This window comes from Neodiprion pinetum, chromosome 6 (genome assembly GCF_021155775.2).
Source record: "Neodiprion pinetum isolate iyNeoPine1 chromosome 6, iyNeoPine1.2, whole genome shotgun sequence".
NCBI classification, from domain to species: domain Eukaryota; kingdom Metazoa; phylum Arthropoda; class Insecta; order Hymenoptera; family Diprionidae; genus Neodiprion; species Neodiprion pinetum.
In genome coordinates, this window is record NC_060237.1 from 26,083,763 (window position 1) to 26,110,199 (window position 26,437).

Genomic DNA, 26,437 nt, shown 5'->3' on the forward strand with positions numbered 1-26,437 from the left:
TAGAGTAAATAATTCAACCGGGGGGTGCATCGTGTGTGGTATGTGTAGTATGTTATACGAACCCCCCCCTGAATGAGCAGTAATTTTGATTGAGGGAAGGTTTTCCGACCAGCCGGAGGAGAGCGTGAAATATGTAGTGAAAGTTGAAGAAGCGGTTCGGCGCATACAACGCGCTCTGTCTGTAATATAAACGGAGAAAGATTTTTATTCCTTGCGTGAGAGATTCTGAAACAGAAAGAGTGAACGAAACGTGCGTCTACATCTAGACACGTATTAATATACACGCGTGCCTGTACGAGAATTACAGGTTCATATAGCGATTGCGATTCGAAAGCGATGGGGAGGGTGAAGCCCCGAAGCCGATATTACGACGGAACGGAAAAAAGGATATCCCCCCCCCCTCCCCCTCCCCCCCTCTCCCTACTCCGTAAAGCCCGACATACCGAGACGCAGCTATTATTTTCCAAGGTGAAACGAGTCGATAATAGGGAAGCTTTTCAAGGGCTTATCCGACGTCGGTATCCCGAGATAAAAGACACAACGAGAAGGCAGGATGCCTCGAAGGGAAGGCCGAGGTGGAGGGATGGGGATGGGGGGGGGAGCTTGAGCTTCGCGAAGCTGAATAAAAGAAGGAGCGGTGAAGGAAGAAAAATAACAGAAACGGAATGACCGACGAGCAGAGGTGGACGAGGGGATTTTTTGCCTCGGAAGCGAACGTACGCGAGTCGTTAAGGTTGATAAAAATCAGGTTTGATTGAAGGCAGGTTGAGCTCCTTTTTGCCTTTTCATAGCCCCCGCCGTTACTCGGCTTACGCCCCCGCCTAGAACGAGCCTTCTTCAACCCTTTCCAATCAATACACGACCGTAAATACATTTTGCTTCGTAAAGCACCGACCGCGGATATCTCTTGCCTCTTCTGTCCCGTGACGCACGAGTCGGCGAAATTATTTTCGACGAAGTTAGAGGTTTGAAGAGAGGAGAGGCGCTTCACCTTTTCCCGGTACATCTGCGGGCAGCGATTTTCTCCCATCCGGGATAACGATTGTCCGTCAAATGTTCTACCTACACGCAATTTATATCACTCGTCCGATATTGACATCCCGGCTTACGACTTGGATCGATCTGTTGTTGTCTCTTCCTGCCTCTCTAATACTGCACGGCACTTGGTTATTTATCGCTTAGATCGTTATACATCAAACCCCTGAGGGGCGAATCGCTTTATGCTTTACTAGCAGTTACAAGGAGAAATTATTTACGAAGACGGGATGTTGGTATCTTATTTATACGGGGGGTCAGGCATCCTGCTATCGACGTTTCGTGATACCGCGCTGTAATTCGTAACACTAATTTACTGGAATCAGATCGATACCTATTTAAGCAACATTTTTAACGCGTCAGAAGTTGAAAATTAATCGACTCGGAATTTTTGTCTAAGAAGAATAATTACTGAGCCTCGATTGGGAAAACAACTGTTCCAATGATTTCCACCGTTCATGGATTAAAGCAAATATCTTCTTTGAACACTTGGATGTGTGTAAAAATAAATTAAAGTGATACCGCAATCTTACGAAGTCCGTAAAGTCATTTGCCTGGAATGTGATCAGTTCGTGATACGTCTATTTCTGATCGTACAACTGAAAAGATCTTCGATCAACTTTATATCATCTCTCGGAAAAAATTGGATAGATTTTTTTTTTTTTTTCTTCCTTTTTTTCCTCAAGGAAATTATTGCGCAAAGCGAATCTTTCCCATTCATCAAAGTTGACTTCTGTCGCCCCCCTGCAAGAAGTATTATAAAATCATTTTTCTTCTTCTTCTTCTTCTAATTCTTTTTTTCTTCGCAAGTTTCGTCTTTGCACGGTCTCCGGCCTGCAGGATTCAGTCTGATTGTCGGTATCGAGAAAGAAATCAAAGAGCTGCGAGCTGACAGTTAGAGGGAATGTGACTCGGTTAAATCCACTGGTGTATATACATTATACATATACAGCTTATATCTATAGATCCATCTTCTCTACTACACCAACGTGACGTCTTTATAAAAATAGATGTAAAAACCAGTTTCATCCCTCTTTCCCCCTTCGCCTCGGCGACTTTTTACCCCAGGCCCAATCTTCACCGGTCCCTATCGAGTTACCGATATATGCGCTTTTCAGCCGGTTGACAGGTCCTTTTCTCCCCCCCCCCCCCCTCCCCCCCTCTTTTCCTCCCTCTCTCGCATCTTCGCGGATGACGCCGGACGCCCCGAGAAACGTTTCTCTTGTCGAAAATGCTGCTGATACTGACGCGCGAGGCTCTTCTCGAGTGTTCTGATTAAACGAACCAGCCTTGAAAGGCGTATTGTATATCGTCTTGTTTGTCGTTCCGTCAGAAGACGTACCCGCCGAGGAGAAAAAAGTAAAAAAAAAAAAAAACCGATAGTAAGAAAGGAAAATCATTCTTACTCTCGAGAGAGACGTATTGCTCAGCTTGCGGACTCGATAATAGCTAACGATTTTCGGGATCGGGGAAAATATATTCCGTAATCACCTTCAATGTATATACCGTGTGCTATAGCTGCGGGGGTGTTTGCGGTGGAAAATGAGGATCGAGGAATGAAATCGTTTCACTCCCAGAGGGCAAATTACACGAGTTCTCTAGCCACTGTAGGAACAACAAGGCGCGTTTTCGCGTATGAACAAACAAACTCCTGCAGATTTAAATTTAAGAACCTGCATTGTGGAGACAAATTCCTGCGGACGCAGAAGCTACAAGCATCGTAATTACAGTTATTTCACGATTACGCGAACCGAAGCGTTCCGAACAATTTCTAATTCGGTAAAACACAACCCCCTACCCCGCAAGCAGAGAAGGGGGGTCGCGAAATTATAAGGCGGGTAGTAAAGCGGAGAAGGGGGCGTCGCGATGGGGCAGAAAGAATGGGATTCTTACACTCGAAGACGTTTCACGCGTACACCGGATGTGTAGTTTGGTGTGACCTACTTGCCTATAATACATATGTATACGTATATACTATACTATAGATATACACGTAGGGTGAGTTGATAATATATTGTGATTAAATTCAAGGGGTGGCACCGTCACGCACCGTCGCCATTTATATCACTTATTGTCTCGCGCGCTGATCTTATATTTCTTCTCCCGCGTAGGTATTGTAGGTACGTACGAAGGGACGACCCCCGAACAACACGCGCCGATAAACGGGGCTATTTTAGCGACACCCGGTACGCCTCGCGTATCGCACGTTCTAACAACTGTGAAAATACAGGTGTTATTTCGTGTCAAAGGTCCGGGAAACACTTGGATGAACTTGCTTCGGCACCAGTTTCGAAATTTGCTCGATTAATGATCCTAAATCGGGTCCCGGTTTGTACAACAGAGCAGGGATTCCGTAATTTGAGGTTTGCTATTGTAGGACCTGATTTGATTTCAAGGATCTGTTATTATTGTTCTCGCGAAAATCAACGATGGTAATTAAAACACGAACGAAAACACTAGCGGATTATCTTCCCGTAAAGACCCTGGTTTATTACACGCGGAGTGACCGAAGGTGAATAAAAAAAATCTGAGAAATTGACATATTGCGGAACAATTACAAGTTTATGCAGTGAGAATGAAGAGAGTTACGTTTTCTCGGAACTGTACCACGGATTCAGTGATATAATATCTCTGGCCGCTTGAGTAAAAAAAACTACAAACTACCCTTCGCACTGTTTGTTCGTGGCTGAAAAATGAAAAAATAAAACAAACATTGAATAAACACAGCCACGGGGATTTTTCTTTATTCTTGAGCTTTCAGCCGGTATTGTGTATATTTTTCACCGGAGCTTTTTACGTCTACAATTCAAGGATCTCACTCGGAAAGATATCACCCTGTTTACATATACCGTGTATACCGGTCAACGCGATGCGGGAGGAAAGGATAGACGGAGAGAACAACCGGTGAGCTTACATCGTGTATGAATCGGGGAAAGACGGGGATGGAACGGATACATTGTATGTATGGGCGAAGGAAAACTGGGAGGATTATTAATCGGTCTCCAGTAGCGTAATTTTATCTTATACGGTATCCGACACGACTCAGGGGGCGCCGCAGTGATAACTTTGGTGATTAGGCAAACAAACAGTGATATGCCGGGTGTCTGAAATGTTTGAGAAACACGCGCGAGCTTTTTCGTTACAAGCATAGAGGGAGAGTTGCGAGGATGGAGTAGTGCAGGCGGGTATTTATCGTCCGGAGTCACGCTAGCTCATAACTTCCGGAGGGGTTTGATTATCCGTCCGTTGTACCTGACACGAAAAAAATCATTACAATCGTAAGACCAGCAACGATAACCGAAGGGACGATGACTATTGCGAACTGCGACGAGGCGAGGCGCGGATAGGTTGGAACCGGGTTTCTTTTTAAACCGTGGCTCGAATAATTCAACTCGGCAAACTCAACTTCTGCCTCGTCTTACGACATGATCCGGTTATTTGTCCCGCGAAATAACAAGCTCGCAATATCTCGGAGCTTTCCCGATGTTCCTGGGCCGAGTACCTCGTTTGGGGATTTCGTTTTTTCTTCCTTTTGTGCAATTAACTCCAAACTCCCGAGCTCAAGATTGTGACCGAGTTCGGTCATGTTTGACGAAAACTTGAGAAAAAATTCCTCGGCACAGTTCGACTCGCGGTGGAGATTTCGCCTGGGAAGGCGACTCGTTCTGTCTCCTTTACAATCGGCGGAATCGAGGGAGTGAAAAAGTACATCGTTATAAGGATACTTCACCCCCTTGCGGTATAAAAGGCACGAGGTACCGACACTTGCTGTATCAAACTTACTGAGACACCTACGTTTCTATATTCAGGAAGATCTACCTGACGAAATCGTACAACCCGGACGTCAAAGGTGAAACGAACGCTGAGATTGAACGAGAAAGTTTGACTTTAAACTACGCAAACAACTGCCAACAAAATCGTGGATCCGAGATTCAAGCTCGGCGCCGAGTATATTTTATAAAACGGCTAATATGCGTGAGGGCAATCATCCCAAGTTCGACGAAACTTTCCTGCCCGGCATCATTATTATTGCGTTATACTCCGTACACGTGTCATCTTCAAGATTTCAAGTTGCGGAGCTTTACTCGCCACTCGGGCAGGTATTACGTGAAAACTCTCAAGTTATTATCTGCTCTCGGCAGTCCTGGAGGCCAGGCAGACTCTGGTCTCATGGGTGAGATACAAGGAGACGGTAGCAAAGGAAGAGGAAAAGGAAAAGGAAAAGGACGAGGAAAACGGGACGACGGAGGGGGGGGGGGGGGGGGGACACAAGGAAAACTTATTACGTATCTACTTTGAGCCGTGCAATGGTATAACTGTGATTAAAGCCAGTTGTCTCAAGTCATAATCGCTTCGACTTTCCAAACCAGAGAAGTTCGTACCTCATACCCGACCAACCTGCACCAGGAGTTTTGGTCTCAGCCAAACTTTGCCGGCTTACAGTACACCCACGCAGACGTCCAGGCTTCGCGCTCACTGACACGGGAAATCTGTTCCCTGGTATAAATATGTACTTGAAACAAGGCAAGGCCGCTAGAGGATGGAAATTGTGATACAAAAACCTCTGAGAACGAATCAACTCCGTTTTATATTGTAACGATAATAAAAAAAATAAATACACAGGCACGTGCAAAATACATTGAGAAAACTTTCAGTTTGTGATAGTTACTAGAAAATTTTGGTATTGGATGAGCATCGTCTTCGCGATAACGTTTGAATGTTGTTGATAATAGAAGAGAATTTTGTACAAGCGTCTGCGTGAAGAGAAATGTATCTGATCACGTGCTGGATTTATATTTTTCGCTAATGATAAAAAAACTGAAAATAGCCAATGAATTATAATAAAGGAATACCGGAAATTTTATCTCGGTACAAAACGTAGTTCCGTTATTAATTATTCGAACGAACAAGGCAAAGAGAAATACTCTGTGCAATGTATATGGAAAAACCAGTTGAACACATACGTAAACTTTCGAGAAATTTCAACCGACTGCAACAACGGAGCCGGCATGAAGGGGGTGCGTATAAATGCAGCTCTCGAGCTGCTTGCGAAACTTGACATATTTGAACCATATATTACACCGTTCACGTTTATGCGGAAAGAGGAAGAGCAGAAGAAGGCGAGAGAGAGAGAGAGAGAGAGAGAGAAGTGGGAGAGAGGAAATAACGAACGATAATCCCATGATACTTCTTTGCTGCAAACGAGGAAATGGAAAACAATAATACACGTATACCGCACACCGCTCCGTTCGTACGCTGCCGCTGTTATTTTCCCACTGAGAAAACACCCTGTCGTTTCTATGTAGAAATGAAACGATGCGCAAAATTACACATAAGCAGACGCGCGAGAATAAATATATTGTCACGTTGGTCAGAACGTGAGCCGGTAAATGAAAAGACCTGACACTACAAGAACTGAAGTAGACGGGGTTGATTTTTGGTATCGGAGCACCGGGTAGATGGAACTATAATATCTTGGGATGTACTTCAGCGAGTATACGAAGCGTTGAATACGTAACACAGGCTGGGTATAAAGTTGGTATACAAGTCATCCGGTAGAGGAGATTTCCCAGATGACGTCTTGCAAGAGTCGGGAACATGTGACGGAGACAAACGAGTTTATAAATAATATGATAATAGAATATTGAATATTGAATATCGAATATCGAATAACCCCTCGGAGGGTTGTGCAAAATTAAATATTCGATTTCGCCCCGGAAAGGTCCTCCCCTCCCCCATCATCCACCTCCGTAGCTGTGACGGTAATAAGGTTAAGTATATACCTCCGCCCTGCAAAGGAAGGCACGCGCGTTACCGAACAAATAATGAAAACGATGACGTAATAACGCGGTCAAATCAATACCAATCCACCTCAGGAGCTTTGTACCTCGGATTTGTGAAAAGTTTGCAATACGATTGGCTGGGATACCTCATTCTGTAAAATTTATCAACCTTGTAATATCACCGGTACGATTTATAGATTTTTAGATAAAACCGTCGGAAAATTCTTCATATAACATCTAAGTACAAACTCCAAAAAAATGTTGAGAAATTTCTGAAGGCAATCCACAAAAACTTGGCTCTATTCGACCGGATAAAACTTTATTCCACCGAATGCAATTGCTCGGTAACTCTGCGGAGGGTTGCATAATTTGTCGAAATTGAAAATCAAGCGAACGCGAATGAATAATAATTTTCTCGAAAGCGCGAATGAATATTATCTGCAATTTAATACGGAGAATTTAGCGTCAAGTGCAATATCTAGCCGTGCGAGGCGGAGCATTATTATACGTATGTTTGCACTCGGCCTTAATATATATATATATATATATGTGTGTGTGTGTGTGTGTGTGTGTGTTATAGCAGGGAAGTGGGTAACAGGTGAGAGAGATATTCAGCTAGTCGTATATCCTAAGCGGATTAAACCACATACGTCGAGCATCCTCGGAGCCTGAGAATCCATAATAGATGCCTTTATCTCCTTTGCCACCGCGAAACGACGCGAACGTTGCTGCAAAACGGCTCCGACTCTTCAACTCTGCAGGCCACTCGCGACAGACCACGTCTTCCCTCGAACCATATTTCCCGGCTTTTCCGCCACGCCTGACCCCAACTTTTCCCGAAGCCCGACTCTTTGAATCCTATCCGAAGCTTATTGCGGGCTTTGCAGTGAGGAGGAAGATGAGTAATAAGAACTCGATCAAATCGAGCCTGCACGGTTGATATCACACGTAGAAATGAGTAGGTACGGGTACGTGAGCACCTTTTTTAATCCCGTTGAATTTCGCCCACGGAAAAAGTTTCGATATTCGGTGTCGCGTGAGAACGAAGAAAAACTGGCAAAAAATTTACCTCATTTGCTTTATTTCTCTATTTACACCACCACCACCACCAGGACTGAATTCTCCGGTTCCATTTCTCGAAATTACCTGAAATCCACACATTGTAATGTGCTGGTACAGCGTTAAGAGAATGAAAAAGTCGTAATACTCGAGAAAAGAAAAGACAGAGGTTCGCTAACCAACCGGGTAAAATATCCTTGGTCGGAAGAAGGGTGAGCGAGGGGGGGGGGGGGGGGGGAAGAGGGGGAGAAAATCTCAACCCTTGTCTGCAGGTTATGTCCACTGGTTAACCCTACAGTCTCGGGAAAACAATCTTGGTTATGCCCGTTGGTACTTTCTCCTTTTCTCTCCCTCTCTCAGCTTTTGTCCGTAAAGAAGGTACACCGAGGCGAGACACTCGAGTGTTTCCATTTTTGGCTGTTTCTTTTTTTTTTTTTTTTTTTATGTAGCGGAAGAATTTGGACATTCAACACCACGATGCGCATGATCAGCGGGATTCCTCCGACCACCGGAAACCATCATCAGACGTAGAAATACCCTCGAAGAGAAGAAGAGAGAGAAGAACAAACCCGATGAGCTGACCGAGTTTAATGGACCGTAGATACGATCCTGTAGGCAGGAAGAGTCCCTTTTTTCCCATTTTCTCGCGAGTGATAGGAGACGTCGCCATGCGGGGAGGAATGAAACCGATATCATTAACTTGGTGTTGAGTGATTAAAACGAGGTCTGGAACGAGTAGAATTTTCGTACACTGTCTTCTTCACCTCTCGAGGAAACATACCGACTGTTAGATTTTTTCACGGTACGCTGATCAGACGTGGAGGAGAGATAATTTTGGAAAACATCAAAAGGGGGATGGTTTTTTTTTTAAGCCTGAAGTGTGTAACGCGGCTACTCGCTCCGCATTTATGCACGTAGGATTTGTTCGTAAACAGAATTATACCTCGTTGAATGGAGAACTAAACAGAAAAGAGCGAGCGAGGTACCCTCTCGAGTAAAACTTTCGTTGAATGAGGCCTAAATTTACGGTCCGACATTTTATTTACTCTCTGACTGCGGCATTCACTCCTTTATATTTCCAAAACTCCACCCTTCACCCCTCCTGCAGCCACAGCTAGACTGCCAGGAACTTTTCACCAGGTGAAACAAAATTCGCTGGCTTATATTTCCACCCTCTCCGAGGGCGGAGTGATGAAAGAAAAGAAATCAAACATTTGAAAAAGAATATTATCGAGAGAAAGAGAGTGAGAAGAAGGGAGAGTTGAAAAATAAAAGATGCGCACATCCTCGCGCGCGTATTAAATATCTCGAAATATTTTTGAAAGGCCGCGCGAAGACGCCCCCGTGTCACTGTTGCAGCGTCCAACTGTAACAAGTTCCTAGGCTACGTTTTCGCTCAAAGGCGAAAGGGAGAAAAACGGAGGAAACGGTGAGGACGGGAAGAGAGGGGCAGGGGGAGGGGGAGAAGTGGGTTTTATTAGATTCTGAGCTACGAGTCTTCTTGCAAAATTACATTACCCTGCACAAAGGAGTTTCCGAGTGTAAAAATGAAAAATCAAGCAAAAGAAGGTTGTGAAAAAACCTGTGCACAGCTACAGCGTGAATAATTTCTTATACTCATTAGAGGGGACCTCCGGGTTATTCATCCCCAATTAGTTGGAGAGCCGTTTTTATTAAAAATCGTCGTCAACGACTTGCAAACAAAAAAATAGATCAAACGAAGGAGGGAGAATCGCCTTTCATGTATTATTCTATATTAAAATTTACATCAACTACATCGACTGCCGAACCGGAGATGTAAAAATATACAATCCATTTCAGAGATTCTGCTCTCGAATGAATGGGAAAGAGAATGTAGTACCGAACTGGCGTTATATCATATTCCATCAGGATCGAATGTGCAGAAAGTGACGAAAAAATGATTGAAGAAAAAAACAAGAAACACCGTGTCGAGGCAATCGGTGTACAACGCCATAAAAATCCAGTACTTCTCATTTCGTATCAGTTTTCTCTTTATTTCAGAGAAATAAACTCGACGAAAGTAAAGCCGGAATGTAAAACAAAAGCCACTTCGGTTAAATTTTCAATAACATCTAAATCGAAGCATCCGTCCGCACCTGCCAACCTCTAGAAGGGTTAGGGGTGAGTAAAAGCCACGGTGAGAAGGCGTCGAATCGTGGTTTCGCAGGAGGGTCGTCGTCTTTCTCTCTTCGTCCATATTAGGCACTATCACCTCGGAAACGTCAGCGAGTGAGTTAAAAGATATAGTATATAAGCGACGGGACGGAACGCGGGGTTAAACTTCCAACTTTGAAAAGTCTATCTTGAAGCCGAGGGTTGCGAGCGTCGGATGCTGCGGCTTTGGTTAGGAAGGCGGCTGATGCTGGCTGGCGTCGCGACGCTGCGCGAACCAGGCCGAAAGAGTTTGGAACTCGGTGCACACCGTGTATAAGAAGTTCCACGCCCACGCGTAACGGGCATTCCGTGAATACTCGACGAGCGTTCAACCCGGCGTAACTTGTACGTCTAGGTATTTTTCGGTATTTATCGGGCACCTGATTTCGAGAAATTTCTTTCGGAAAATACGCAGGTTTTGGTGTTAGGAGAATAATAGTTTACCATTTTGCACCGTGACACCGCCCGAAAAGCTTGTTTAGGTCAAAAGAAAGATTCTGTAAAGAGATGAGCGTTCCACGTCACGTGAGAGATCGTACTTATTTGATTTGTTGCTCTTTTTACAAATTTTTTTGAATTCGTAAAGATACAGGTTACAGCATTTCAATTATTATTCCTTTCCCGATACTTATATTCAACCCAAAGATCACGAACCGTAACACAGCGATACATCAACCGGTAATCTTATTCTCCTAAATTAAAAGTTCATATTAAGTTATATATAACTGTATCATCAGATTGAATTAGTAATGAAAAAGTCGTGAGATACACTTCTCAAACATCAACTGGAAACTTAGTGTTACAAGTGTGGGTCTTCTTTGTGAAGTAAATTGATATTGTGATTGATGGAGCAATAAAATAAGAAAAATAAAAAATTTAATCACGATACTTTGTGAATCTAAAAAAAATGTATAAAAGTGAAAAATCAACTGAGTGCGATCTTCCGCATAACTTAGAAAGCTCATATTTTACCAGAACCTCCCTTTTAGCCTAAACAAACTTTTCAGGGGTTGCCATAGTAGAAAATCGCAAATTATTTTTTTCTGAAACACTCTAATGCAGGTATATTACTTACTATCAACGGTAAATCATGCTCATAGGTAATTGAAACGTGAAATTCTTAAATAAATTATATCCGTAAACGTTTCAGGAAAGAAACGTACCCGATGTCTGACGCCATTTATTCAAGATGATTAATGAAAACTTCAAAGATCAATTTCGAGACGAGTGTATAAAAGGGTAGCAAATCGTTCGAGCTGGGATACAGAGTGCATATTGCACACGTGCACATAAATTGGAGCATATACGTAACTCGGAGGCGAGATGCATTAATCCGTGCATGCTGCACTTCGAGACGTAGTAGCCCGGTAGGTAGGGAGGTAGGGAGGTACGCAGATGCCTGCATCACCTTATACCAGCGGCGAGATTGGTCCGGCAATAAAATAATAAATTTGCCTGCTTTCCAATTTCAAATACCGCAGAGAGTTATTTTGAGTTATCGTTAAGCTCTCTACGTATATAATACCTGCAATCCCGGGTTTCTCCGGCCGAGTCGGCTCGTATACCGCATAAGTCACACTCGCAAAGTTTCACACACACGCGGACGTCGCGCGGGCAAAGAAAAAAGGAAGCGTATGAAAAAAAGGGGAAAAAGGTCAAAAGTCAACTAAATCCCGACAAGCCCGCGTATTTTATTCAATATTTACTCTCGCGCTTGCAGCTGCACCGTCTGCTCGGTTTCAAAAGAGTATAATATCGGTAAAAAAACGTCTTTGTCTCGTCAATGCTCAACCGGAGGATATTAAATTTCATATATATAAATTTATGGAATATATCTATGGAAAAAATTACACTATATTGACATCGACGCTGTATCAAAGCTATAGAACTTGCAATGAATTTTCCAGCCGAGCCATTGGCTTTTTTTTTCGTTGGAATTTTTAATATAATTTCCCTTTCACCGTCCGTAAAAGGACCGAAACAACCGTTTTACAATTGATGTGTAAATTCAAAGCCGGGATTGAAACCTTTCTATCTATTCTGCGTTCGTGGCTCGTGTTAGCCGTTGTCCGCGTACAGCGCGTGTACCTGTATAAATATCCACGAAATGTGCCAAGGGAGAAAAGCGGCCATTCAAGTATTTGCTAACGCATTTTTTGCAAATTTTTGCACCCAACCCCTAGTGATAACAATTGATAACGTTTGCTTGTTTTGCTCACTACTGTTTTCAACATTAGCTAACGCATTTTGTGAAGTTTATTGACAAATGGATTCGTCGCCTGGGAATAGCAGAAATTCCATTTATAGTCACATCCCGATCAATTTATTTCTCCTTTATTGAATATCAATTATTATTAATTATTAAAACACACTAACATGTTCGGTAAAACGTGAATTCATTATTCATTGAGTATTAAATACAATATACATTGCCTTCAATAAACATTACATCTTCTAAGATATTATTATTTATCAATTCATGCGTTATGAACACATCCCTTTGGAGAATTTTCTTTTTTTTTTCATTATCCTCAAGCAGGCAGTGCGTTGACTTTGAACACGCACTTCGAATTTCCTATGTTAGTTAACGCTTGCCTGGAATACCTAATACTATACATACAGGGTAAAATTTGACAACCTTTATCCGAATTGTTCACCCCTGTTTTAGCGTTAGCTAATACTTGAGTGGCGAGTAAGAAGGTGGTTCGAGTGGGATTTATAAAAGGCGTACAGCGAGTCCGCCGTATCTTCTGCACCTGACGGACGGACCGGTGGATTTTGATCGATGTTAAATCCCACAGTTCTCCTGCAGCTGGAAATAATACAAGCAGCCAAAAAATTAGCCTGGGGGTAAATCGACGAGGGGGCTTCAACCCGGGCGAAAAGCTGGCCTACCTACTTTTTAATTGCGAGTTACCAGCGGTTGGAGGAAAGTATGCCTGCGTTTCGATGGTGTATATATGCGAGTGTGTGTGTGTGTGTGTATGCGTTACGTGTACACAGGTGGAGGAGAGGAGGCATCGCATATACGCTCGAGGGTCGAGAACCGACGATAATTTGAAGGGTCGACGAGTGAAGCCGGTACGTCAAATGGCTGACTGTACACAAACGCACCGCGCATTGCGTAGGGCCTACCTATATATCGATATTTAACACGATCTATGCCATTTTGTGCGAATATTTATAATTATATTTGGTATAAATATGCATCCATTAGCTGAAATGAAATACTGTTGGAATTGTTTGAACGCTTGTAACAATATCGAACAGCGTTACGGTATACAAATTATCTTCTAGTTGATTAAAATATTCATTAGTCATGCAGGTTCCAAGCACCTACAACTCGGATAGCCAACAAGTAACTGTAAATTGTTTTATGCGATTAATTGGGAATTTTTAAAGGACCAAGAGAATCTTATTTCAATTTATTAATAAACAGGGAGCTTCCGGGCGAAATTTTTTTTGGACGTTACAGGAATGCTTCGTAATATTCGTCAAATGAAAATTGTCCGAGCTTTGTGTGTAATACACGCGTTTCGAATAGGTATAATTTCAACCCTGCAGTTAATGAATGACTCGTAATAGATTTATTTTTTTACTAGACAAGGGATCGTAAATTGGAAAAGTGATTTTTCAAAAACTAAGTCATTCTTCAACGTGGGTTCCAGGTCTTATACGAATAATAAGTCTACGGATAAGTCGCTTTATGGGCACTTTGAAAAATCGGGTCAGAGTCGGAATTTTTAGAGGTTCAATATTGGACGAAAAATTACAGTTTTGAAAATTAAATGTTCGGGAGAAACAAGACTTACTTAACGATTAATTTCATACATCCTTCTTCAAGCGGAGAAGAGAGAGGAAAAACATTTTACTAAACAAAAACGGAGAAACTCCTGATAAATAAGTATTGAAAAGCCAGCCAACACCGTACAGCCAACAGCTACAGCCTCCGCTTCATAAAATATGATTTACATAATACGAAACGGAGAATTGATTAACGATATTAACTCAGTCGAGTCGGCCTTATACCCACTTCTGTAATCAACCTTTGAATTCGGTCTTATTATATCTTAACTGCAAATCAATCCTTCCAAGTTGTATCTCGGATGTAATCCGATAAGATACCCTCCACATTATTCGTTAAATATGTCGTATACATGATGTACATAATACACGTATCAAGGTAGTACATAGAAAACCTCTTTCCACCAGCTTTGTAATCAATAAATTATATCACACGACAGACGGAGGGTGAAAGTGTTTTTGCCATAGACTCAGAAGAATATTCACACCGGGTAAAATAATATAATCTCCCGGCGATATCTTCTTTGACGGTAAATAATTATCACGAAGCTTTACATGTCACACCACTTTCATGGATACTAATAAACGGAAACCTTACTCACGGCGTGCGTCAAGCTGTTCCTCTGCAGCGATGGTAAAATACCCCGTTCTACCCCCTGGAGAAAAAAAGCTGCCATGCCCGGAGAAGCTTTCGCCTTCCCCTCGTCTCGTCTCGGCTCGCCGAGTCCGTCGACGAACACCGTGCGGGGCTCTCGAGAGGATGAATCTGTGGAGAGAAAAAGGTAATCGGGAAAGTTAACAAACCCGTGAACGGTCAACGGGGGTGTTAAACACCCGACGCATCGCGCGGATTCGATGTTACAAAATGCAATGAAATTATGAGGGAAGGTGGGGCTAAGAGGAAAGAGGAAACCGGGGATGCGCATAATTATGCCAGGAGATGACGGGGAAGCCATTACCCGCACGACATCCAGAAAATAACTTTACTCCACCGTGGATAAAACTTGGCAAAATGTTTCCGTGTACATAAAATGCGGGGTTAATTCGCAATCGTCAGCGGGAATGCAATTCTTGTGCAAGGTTCAACGTTACAACCTCAAGGAAAATATTGCAATTATAAATTTTCATAAGCATAAACGCGCACCGCGGTTGAAGGATCGGCGTCAACTTTTTGTGAACGGTTTGATAAAGTATACCGCTGAAATTGGAACTAAATCACGAGGTTGTTACTCGATTTATTGCAATAAGCAAACGTCGAGTCAAAGAAGTCTCACGGCAAAGAATGATATGCGAAATAGTGGATATAAATTAGTTAAACTTTGGAGACTGACTGTTGTTACAATAATATCGGTTGGCCGATGAACCCCAAATTAGACAAACGATTAAACATTTGACGATTATTATATCGGCATCAGCCGTGCCAGGGTGTATAAGGGGTGTGTACGCAACTTCGTTACGATACGTGGGTACAAACAAGCCAAACCGAATCATTGTTCGTTTGAAAACCCATAAAAAGCGGAAAATATTTATATCCGACAAAGGCTGATGCGAGCTTCCGGAAGGGTGGATTCTCGAATCTTGGTACTGGCTGGGGAGACTTGACAAATTGTCCAAAGAAATTGGCAAACAAATTGACGACAGACCGCAGTGAGGCGGAACGGCGAACAAGAAGAGCAATATGGCGCCGACCACAACACCAGGGGTGCGGACAGTTCTCACCCTGGAACGCAGTCAGCAGAAGATAGCCGAGATCAATCAACGAGCTGGGGTCTCGGTCTTATCTCGTGTATCGAGGACTGCTCGAAGGACTCGACAGACTGCCGGCCTCGACTCACCCCGACATCGACTGACCCGGGGTCGCGGTTTCTGCCGTTCACCCTTACGGTTACAAATGGGCGAAACACCGGAAGCCGTCTTGACCGACCCGCCCGACCACCGATGACTGGTTTAACGCTTTGAGCTTTGCTCCGATGGTCGAATTCTGTTGGAGTCAAGTTGCGGATGGAGGGTAGGTGTATTGGTAAATACGGTGCAGTGAACCTCGAAAGTTTCCAGAACGGGGCGGAGTTCAAGTTCCGAATTTTGAAAGTTCCAGAAGTGCCTGGTTACCAATTATTTGATGGCAAAACTTGAAGTAAAGAAACAAAAAAGTTTCGAATGGTTGCAAGCCCGGCGGCTCAAAGTTGCGAAATGCAAGAATTCGAAAATTGAAGTTACGATAAAGCAAAGATTCGAAAAGTAAGATTTCGACAGAGAAATATTTCGAAAATAAAAGTATAGTCGCAGAGCGTAGTTTACCCAACGAGTGGGTGCAAAAAATAAGCAGAACCGAAAATCAGAATGACCAGGATAGCGAACGTAAAAATGTCGGAAATCCAAAACAAAGAAAGCTCAAAGTGGTGAAATTTCACCAAGCCAGAAAGTCACAGAACCGAAAATATTCGATCATTCGGAATTGCGATGTTTCAGATTTTTCGACATGTTGTTCTTTCGGAACTCTGAGCGTAACGTTTCGGACCATTCGAAACTTTGATGTTCCGTCAAAGCTCGACATCTTTACTTTAAGTTTCATCATCATAATATTCAGAATTTGACGCTTTCGGAACTTTTCAAAATCGGAATTTCAACCACGGCCCTCCAGAATCGAGAGAATTCATCGCGGCTTCCAATACCGCAGAATGAATATATGTATTATCCACCGCAGCATGTAACAATCGACACCGACTTTCGGTCTTTGGCATGCTAATCACGCCGACTTTATGCGCCAGTCAAACAACGAGTCTACTGTATCTGCTCGGTTGAGCCTCGGGGAAAAATTCCAGGTTAACCAAATTTCGGCGTTTCCGAAGAAGTCCAGGGTATATTTCCATGGGACTCCGATTACTCGCGAGTCGAAGAGAACCGTGAAAGGAGAATTTGGAGTGTAAAAAAAATTTCTACCAAGCAGTAGAACTTTAATAGTGATCCAAGTAGTCATTCTAGTGTATAGGGAGTAAAAGCACGCGGCCAGATTTCGCATAATCGCAGCTTTACTGTATTGTAAGCTACTATGGATGCATGCGTGACGTGAGTCCTGTACGAACATAGAAATTGTACGATGGATGACGTAGCGTCGGAGCTTTGCGTCACGTTTGCATGACTGGCGAACTACGTACATGTATAACTTTGCGTTGCAATGAAAATGAAACGGGACCGGAAGCCGTATTAAATTTACTGCTCAAAGCGCGTTGTCCTAAAAGGACAAGCGATGTGCAGGACTGCTGCAACGGTAATTCGAACCGTGCGGGTAGTGCAGGATATATGTATGGTATAAGCTCGTACGAGCTCAATAACATAAGAGTAATGATAAGTCCGGTCCCATAAAAAGAGCAATTCGTGTTGCGAGCTTAAAAAAAAAAAAAAAAAAAAAACAATAATTGAACGTAAAAGCTCCATAATTCAAATTACTAGTATTAATAGGTTAGCAGAGGTTACGGAGCATTTCGAAAAAGAGACGCCTCAGAGCTGCTCGCACTTTTAGATTTTTGCCGCTTCGCATCCTGCATGGCTCGATATTTGCACGTTGTCAGTTTTTCACGCGTACAGCATAAATTTTCTTACTTCAATCGTTCTCTGTAATAAAACCACTGGTCTCAAGTTTATAATAAACGAAAAGCTGGTTTCCCTCTCACTCTCGCTCAAAACCCTTGTTAATTTTTTTTTTACCCTTTTTTTTTGTTTTGTTTTGTGTAGTCTTTATCAACCGACAATCGAAAGAATAAGAAAGCTTTACGCAATTCATACACCACGTGTATCAAAACTGTAGACCGGTTTGTCGGGAAAAGTAAAGTTTCGCGAACAGCAGCAGCAGCAACGAAAACAGCCGTCTTACTTTTGTGCTTTAATGCGAAAATTAGGCGAGCTAATGTCGACATTTATCTTCAAGATTTTAGCGAGCCGGGGGCGGGAATTAAAATGTAAGTTTTATTAAAGAAAGTTGAAAAATAGCCATGACACGCAATACATTATATATGTACGTACTACATATGTATGTATACGTATGTACATAGTACAGTATAGGTGTACAAAATATATACCTAAGCGGGTTATTTGTACACGCCTACGCGTAACCGACTCGAAATCAACTGCAGCGAAAAATTCTGAAACGAAAGGGAGGAAAAAAGAAACAAGTTGTTCCCGTGCAACAAAAAAGTCAATCTACTACACACCGAGTCCGACACGATAAGCAGGCGTAAGATGTTTTAAGGCTAAGATAGATTGGTCCGGATTTTGGCAAAAAACTTTGAGGTAAAAGTGTTTCACGAGATCCAAAAGTTCGCGACTCTTCCTTCCGTATTGCCATCATCCTCTTCATTTTCCTTGTTTTTCTTCTCAGGTTAAGGTTATCTTTTTTTTCTCTCCCCGACCTCTTTTTCGTATTTTGCATTAATCGAATTAAGATAGCTAAAAAGTTTTTCGCTCAGACAAAGAGAGAGAAGAAAGAAAAACCGCAAACGTAATTGAAAATTTTTAACATCTAATTAACCGTCCGAATCCTCTCTTGCTGCAAATCGAGTCTACCCCTGTATAATACATGCGTGTAGCTGTATAATTTTAGATACGGCGAGGAAACTTCGGACTAGTAGCTGCAGGCCATACGGGTTTGCAGTTAATTCCAACTCGGTCCAGACTTGAGAGACAAGATACAAGACGCGAATTTCATCTGGGACGTCGAGCGGAGCTGCAGGGAAGAGAACGAGAAGAGAGAGAGAGAGGGAGGGAAAGAGAGAGAGAATGGAGATCGCAAATCAAAATGTGGTTTTGACTCCGTCGAGTCTTCCTTCTCCCGGCATTTCTAGGACGATGTTATATGTGCGGGCGGAGAGCGCGGAGCGAAGCAGCGTTAACCGCAAGACAAAGTGGAACCCGGCGAGGATTCCAAAAACTTTTCGAAACGATCCGACGAACCCGCGCACGCGGCCAAGTTATACGTGAGTTGAGAACAACACTTTATTCTTGGGGCCTCGTTATCGCTACTATAACGCGTCGGTGAGTACGTTTTTGACCTTCGCAGGGGGCGACGAAGAAAGCGCGTTGCGATTTCGCAACGGAAGTGCCACCCACGGACGGATGAGTAATTTATATACCTACGCGTCCTTGCACGGAAAACGAAAAACGACCGGATGTGACGAACTCCGCAAGACGTTTTTTCCTTTTTTTTTTTTTTTTTTTTTTACCTCGGCAGGTAGAAACTTACAATAGTGTTAATATTTTTTTTTTCTTTTTCTCCTTGTTCGCAAAGAGGAAGAGAAAGAAAAAACGTGGAGGAAAATAACTGCTGCGCCGATAGTCGTTGGCTTCGTAATTTTTCGGCTCCCCACCGTTGAACCATTTCAAGATAATGAAACGGTAAAAACGAGGGAATAATACAAATGGAAGTACGAAGAAAAAAAAAAAATCAAAAACAAAAACAAACGGCAACCCCCAAGCTTTAGTCTGGATTTCTCCTTTCCTCTCCCCAGAGAGAGCTATACAGCTGCGACATCTGTTAATTGCAGTGAAATCCGAGGGATCTGTATTATATAGATATAGGTACAAATGCGTATATATATACTTGTATAGTATGCACATATAATACATATCTACGGGGTGACATTGGAGGAAAAAGGAGGTGGCTCTTATCGTTAGGCGACGCGAAACGTCCCGACGCTTTCAAACCATTGTTATTTACCTCGATGGTAATAAAAACAAAAAAAAAAAATGAGTCGAGATAAAGGGAGAGGGAGAAGTAAGTCGAGTAATTATACTAATACAAGAGCAGACGTTTTAAAAGGGGTACGGGTATAGGTGTGTAAGAAGTTGAAAGTCGCCGGTCAACAAAATACAGATTCGGCGGACAAGCCGAAATCATTTCCATTGTTATAGAGTATTAGCACCGATAATCCTCACCGAATCAGTAATTGACCGTAGTTCCATCGAAATATGTATACTCTTATGAGAGAAATAGACTAGTAAAAATTTTTCAAACTTTGATAAAAATATATCCTATAAGCTTGAGTCAGGATGCTGGTAAATTGAAACGAAACCGAACTAGGAAGATCGTGAAAGCCGAGTGACTTTGCTAAATAATTGTAGTATCCGTTCGTTTCAACGTAAAGGAATGCGTATAAATCTGTAGCGAGAATCAGCGGGATTGAAAAATATTCGCTACGGCGTGGGAGGCAGGTAGAAACTGTATCGTTCGTACCAAATGGCGTACAATGGCGCAGGTGTAAGGCACGTTTACCATTATATACCTATGTCGGTGGCATGGAAACAAAAGCACTGGAGAAACGTGGTTAGCTAGACGTTGTCGCATGCAAATAACAGTGTAATACGAAAGTACGACGACGAAAGTGAGGAAGAAAAGCACGCGTAGGTATAGGCGAGTTGATGAAGGGAATACGTGTACTATAACGACAACATCGCGCGGGTGTGTATCGCGACAAATATTTGCGCCATCGTGGGATGATGGAAGAGCGTCGGATATGGTAAAGCCCGCAATGGCGACAAGGTATAAGGTATCAATTACGCAAACCGCACACCAAGTGGCGGAGGACTAGGGCAGCAAGTTTTCAGGAAATTCGCGTAGTAAGTCAAGCCAGGGGACACAGTGGAGACCACCGTGAACAATAACCTGGAACTGCTTTCATTTGCATGTGAATCGTAGCCGGAGGGTGCGACAGCGGAGACGAGAGAGAGAGAGAGAGCGAGGAGAAACGAGAAACGAGAGAGGAGAGAGAAACGTACCCGTCGGTACGTACGTATAACGTAGGTACGCGTATACCTTCATAATATATGCATATATGGATTACGGAGAGAGAAGGAGAGAAAGAGAGAGAGAGAGAAAGTCTCTGAATTCAATATCACCATCCCCCAATCCGGGTACTACGGACGCCTGGGTTGTCAGTGTACCTGGCTGAGTGAAAAAAGAACGGTAAAAAAGCGTAACGACGTACACGAGACCAACGAGGCTTAGTTACCCTGCACTATAAGCCGTCGGAAGGGAGTCGTCCAATCTTGATATCTGCAGGACAGAAGGAGGACGAGTCATAATGTCACTGTAATAACGGGTGTTAACGAGATGTGACACCCTGACCTTACAAGGGATTTCAGCGCTTTTATTAGGCTAGCTATTACGTCGGTATGTACGACACAAGCGTGAAACGGGGATGGTTGGATACACGGTGTATAGTGTGCGGATATTATACTTGGACACCTTCAGGAGGCGGAGTCTTGACTTGTACCGAGGATTTTCTTTGATCGAAATCCAGCGAGAGGAAGTCGAGAAGAGCGAGAATGCATTCGGTACGTCAATAAGAATGACAATCCAATCACCACGTGCATTGAAAACTCTTGAGCACCGGCGTACGAATATCTGGATAGAGCTGAAGAAGTCGAACGATCAGTGAGACGTTTCTCCTGACGAAATTACAGTGTGATCAGTGTAGAATCGGTTGTCGCAGTCGAGGAGTCGGATCAACCGTGTACAGCACCGATTGGAAGAGCTTTGATCTCGCTGCAGAGATGTCGTCGCGTGACGAAAGCTTGTATCGCAAACTATCGGATGATCAGCAAAAATGCACGAGCGAGAACAACGATTGATCCCGATGGCTTTGGAACCTCTGATTTTTCTCCCTTTTCTCATCATACAGTCCGCAGCGATTCTCAAGGAGCGTAAGCGAGTGAACTCATCGGTTGTGTTGCGGTGGAGCATGAAAGGCGTGGTTCATCCGCGTCTAGGAATAATCTCGAAATCCTCCACCCTTCGGTGAGCTAGGTGAACCGCGTAAAATAGAAGCCACACGCACTCTGCAGGCGTTCCAAGGTGAAAGGGTAAACATACACACTTAGCATCCCAGTTCAACGTGTAGGGATCCTCCGGCTTAAATTACGAGTTAATTAAAGTGTAATTACGATCCAGTCACAGCCCTTGAATACTCCCTTCAATTGCAGATATACTGCGGGATTAGGTAGGTAGGTAGAAACGATATCTGGGGTGTCTGCCGAGTTGCACGAACCTCTTATACACGCTGGCGTGTTCATCTTATTGTTAGCAGGGTTGAACAGGGTGGATAAACGAAGAGCGAACACTGCGAGGAGGACTCTCTCCCTCCCCCCTGCGTTCTCTTTCTGCGGATAAGATGTAGGTATTTACGTAGACCTGTACATATGTAAAATCCAGGTTACGTATAGCAGTGTAGATGGAGATTCAGGCACGGGAGGACGAGGCTTCCCAATTTCATACCGAGATGAGAACCAATTAAGTTGTATCTCGGAACTAACTAGCAGACTAACTAGCTCGCTCCTTCTACCTGGTCTCCATCTTGCCAATGAGTCAGATTCCTCGCTGACCGCAACCGCCTTGGTACTATCCTCTTACAGTTCACCGCTATCTCGCGCTCGTATACCTATGTATATAACGATACACCCATGGACCACATCGTACGTCTAGACAAAAGGAAATTGCAGAGTGTACGAGGCAAGGAGTCGCGTCAAAGGCGAGGAAATTTCCCTCCGACGTATGGACGAAAAAGTAGGAAATTAGCTTGGTAGGTTCACGTCCCGTCATTCAACGGAAACAGAGTCAGTTGATGTCTGAAGCCGTTGAGCAGATGGCGGTGTGATTTTACAGGGTATTCTACAAGTTCTTGAATATCGAACAGAGGTACAAGTGGTCCAATCAATTGTAAAACGCGTTCATAGAAAGGCGCAGCGAGCCGATCGGGATGATTGATGCTGTTTCGGCAAGAATCCGAGAAACGCGGTAGTGAGGAGACACCCTTACCTGACCGAAGACGAAACTTCTTAGCCGGGATGAGACGGGCATTCGAAGCTCGGGCTGGAGGGAGGAAGAGGAGGAAAGGGATGAAAACCCCCGGCAAACAGAACTATTCATCTTTATCCGAAAACCGTATCTCCGCTTGGGCGGATCAGGGGCGGGAGGGGGGGAATTTATCTGACAATTCAGGCTCCTCCTCGAGTTCCTCGGTTGCGTTCAACAATGGCAAGGACTGCAAGAGCCAAGAATACGCGGAATGCAACGTAACTATCTATCCGCGGTGCGCAAGTTTGCGCGTTGCCGCCGGTAGGTATAATATCCAGCGACGAGGCATACCTATAAGGGATGAAACGGCGCCGCTAATCTGCGCGGATTTATCCCCGGGGATCTCCGACGCAAGTGCCTTGCTTATCCCGCAATATTGCCGGGATTGGTTGTGGCAAAAACAGAACGGGGGAGGAGGAGGGAGGAGAGGAACCGCTGCGCCGGCATAAACCGATATGGAAAAAAACATTCGGAAGCCCGGCACGCGATACGGGCGCACTCGATTAACCCTCTGGGAAACGTTTCCCGCTCTTCAGCGCGCCTCGGTTTAATCTTTATATCTCTTAACGGTAATTTCTCTTAAAAGTGCTCTTCGTACACGCGCGCTTCACTCACGAGAGCTCGGTTAATGGTAGAAAAACAATACGGCGCCCGCTACGAAGGGGCTTCAAGTACCTATACTCCAAGGATACAGGTAATTCACTCGATCCTTATCGATATATCGACGCGCGGTATTTCCGTCTTTCGTCGGCCGGCTCGTGGAAAAATAACTTTATGCACCGCATCGGGCGCGAATATTCAAGGAGACTAGAGAATTCCATTTTCCCGGGATGACCGGTCATCCGACAATCTATGCATTAGTAATACGCGGTCAGAGCCGCGGGTCTCTATGCATACTTATTATTTTTACCCATACATTTAGAGCAGCGGAATATTTATTCATTTCAGAACCGAATGCCTTGATACATGGATACGCGTAACGACGTAAATAATACATTATTCGATTCATTTTGATTTTCCTTGCTTCTCCTCATCTGCCGTAATTTTTTTTTTTTATTTTTTTTTTTTGGGGGGGGGGGGGAGGGGTTTCTTATCCCGTGCCGAGGTTTGCTTGCCATTTGACTTTCCGAAATTAGGCTGTACGTGCTTAAAACGTGTTTTTTTTTTATACGACGATACGATTCGCTGCATTGTTTTTGCCTGCAGGAATCTACGGGCAGCAGAAACTTTCCTTCACACTTTCACGTTGTACGCGCGATAATCTGACGTAGTACGTGTAATGCTCTTTAGTCAACGTAAAGAAACAAAATCGTACTGTAATAGTATAGATATCAGCGAAAAAACTGTACAGTGATTGCTTACATGTCTCAATCCTTTTTGTTTTACACTGGAATTTAAAAATTGGCAGAGTTAGAAAATTCTCCGTGGCTTTTACGAAGAAATTTCCCCTGAATCAAGTTTCAAATTAATTGAACCGCCACTAGACCCGTCCCATTTTTCATTTGAAACAACTTTAAATCTTCGTCATTACGTTAATTAAAAAATGAAAGGTCAATTCTATTACGTTTACTTGAGACTGATTAAATAACAGTTTCTACAATGAATGCGTTTGAAAGCATATTATCATATTTAAATGCACCAAGTTAGAGTACAACAATACTCAAACAGTGAATCTGCGCGAGTATAAAAATTGAACAATATTTAACGAATCGTTATAAAACGAACTTGCTTGGGGAAGGCTTTGGATTTAAATTTTAAACGAAAACCGCTACCTGTATCGACACGTATTATACACTGTACACACGTACGTTTGCAAATCTATCGATGCCCACGCGCGTAAAGGGTGGGATAAACGTGGTAGGCAGTGCGGATCCCATTTGCCGGTTGGTTAAACTTTAAACAAGCCCAACGGTATAAAACGAGCCGCAAGATTTGACCGGAAGTATATTGTGTACGTGGAAATGAAAGAGCCGGGCGAAACAACGGAAGACCGAGGGAGAGAAAGAAGCTTGGTATTCCGGATCGCCTGGAAATGTCCGACGAAATTTCAAGATCTGGCTGAGCTTATAAACAATGCAGGACTCCCAGGACTCCCGGGATCCTCGGTAGGGTTGGTTTATTATCTGGTTAGGATGTGTCGCCGGGCGTCCCGCGCCTCTTTCTGCAGCATTACCTGGTGTTCGCCACCCGTGAAACAAACCCGTTTCGCGGGGTTCGCCGAACCACGGAAAATCTTATATTCCCGACAAAGATATTAGAGGCCCGAAGGATATTATGCCGTGTTCGGCTCTCGACCGAGAACAAAAGTGAGCCGCGAGGAGTTTACGGGGGAAAAGTGCGGCGGATCTTTTCATATTATTTCTATGGCGGAGAATAGGAAGAGGGAAAACGAGCCGAGAACCGACGAAATTGAATGGCAGAGGAAGGTTAGAGTTTCCGTTCTCAGCTCCTTCGTCCTTCGACTCCGAAACCGTGATGGGGGAGGGGGGAGCAACTAAGTAAGTACAACATGTGAGCAACAAGTCAAGATTCCCCAAACTTTCCCCATACAATTTGATTAATTATAGCGCGATTGATTACGGATATTGTACAGGCTCGGAACCACTTGGCAACACATGCTAGTTCAAGTGAATCTGCGGCAAGTTGAATTCCTGCTCCCTTGATCGCTTGTTACAACGGCACAGAGTGTAGGGGTGGATGTGTGAGTTACGGTGAGGGTAATTTGAAGGCTTCTTTAGGTTGAGATATTGCGGAAACCTATATGACTTCAGGGCTGAAAGTTCCCTGGTACGAAAACGAGGGTGCAAAGAGTCTTTATCGTAAAAGTTCAACCGTCGCTGCTCACCCCGCCTTATATTTTTACCCCTGACGTATATTGTATTTCTCGGCGCAAATGTGATTCTGTGGTAACGGATTCCTTTCACTTGTGTGCATCTCGATCCGTTGAAATTAAGCAAATTGGTCGTTGTATGTACAGCGAGACTGTGGATGTTTACTCTCAGCGTAGGCCGAAATTTATGAGAGGGTGAGTCGCGAGAAAAATAAATCCATGCGATTTGCCGACTACCAGCATTGCTGCTAAAATACCGAGACGAGTCGTTCGTTCGTTGAAATAAGAGCACGAAATTACCTGGTTACCGAATACGAAGAGCAACCAATTAGTGTCTGTTTCAAATTCCGAAACAACGGATGTTATTGTTGCGAAACTAACCGATCTAGACATTCTTTCTGAGAATTTCTGTAATCGCTAATTAACAATCAGGTCCGCAGGTTCGTAATTCGATTCGCACGTGTCATCCCAAGAAACCGAATATTCACAGCCTGGTCGTGCGGCGTTGAATTCGTCGTATAATTTAGCCTCATTCCGACCCAGACACTTATTTGCAGCGTATTTTTATATCGTTAGCGTATAGAATAACACCAGAACTACCCTTCATACTTTCAATTTAAAAATACGTATAAAAAGTGTACATGTATTGGTATAAGAAGAATTTCCCATGATTCAGAAGAATAGTAATCAATACTGTAATGATTTTGATTATCAAGTAAAACAGCATTCATATTATTCGATTATCCCGTGAAACACGAATGAAAATAATGAATGAATAAAAAATGTCACTCAATGTTCGTAAACTAGTTTCGCACGCGCGCAGACGAAGATTCGACTATGTGGATAACAATGAAATTCTTCACAAGCCGACAAATATACTGCAGGCATCTGCAGACAATTTGTCTG

At 43.4% G+C, this 26,437-nt stretch overlaps 1 protein-coding gene across 1 annotated transcript in view; it reads right to left on the minus strand.

Annotated features, from left to right (window-relative positions):
• The window catches only part of LOC124220945 (neurotrimin-like), a 232,906-nt gene that overhangs the window by 187,717 nt on the left and 18,752 nt on the right, over window positions 1-26,437 (minus strand). Inside the window, exon 2 of the mRNA XM_046630426.2 lies at window positions 14,459-14,622. The gene's annotated coding sequence lies outside the window, so the exon portion shown is untranslated. The remainder of the gene's footprint in view (window positions 1-14,458; window positions 14,623-26,437) is intronic.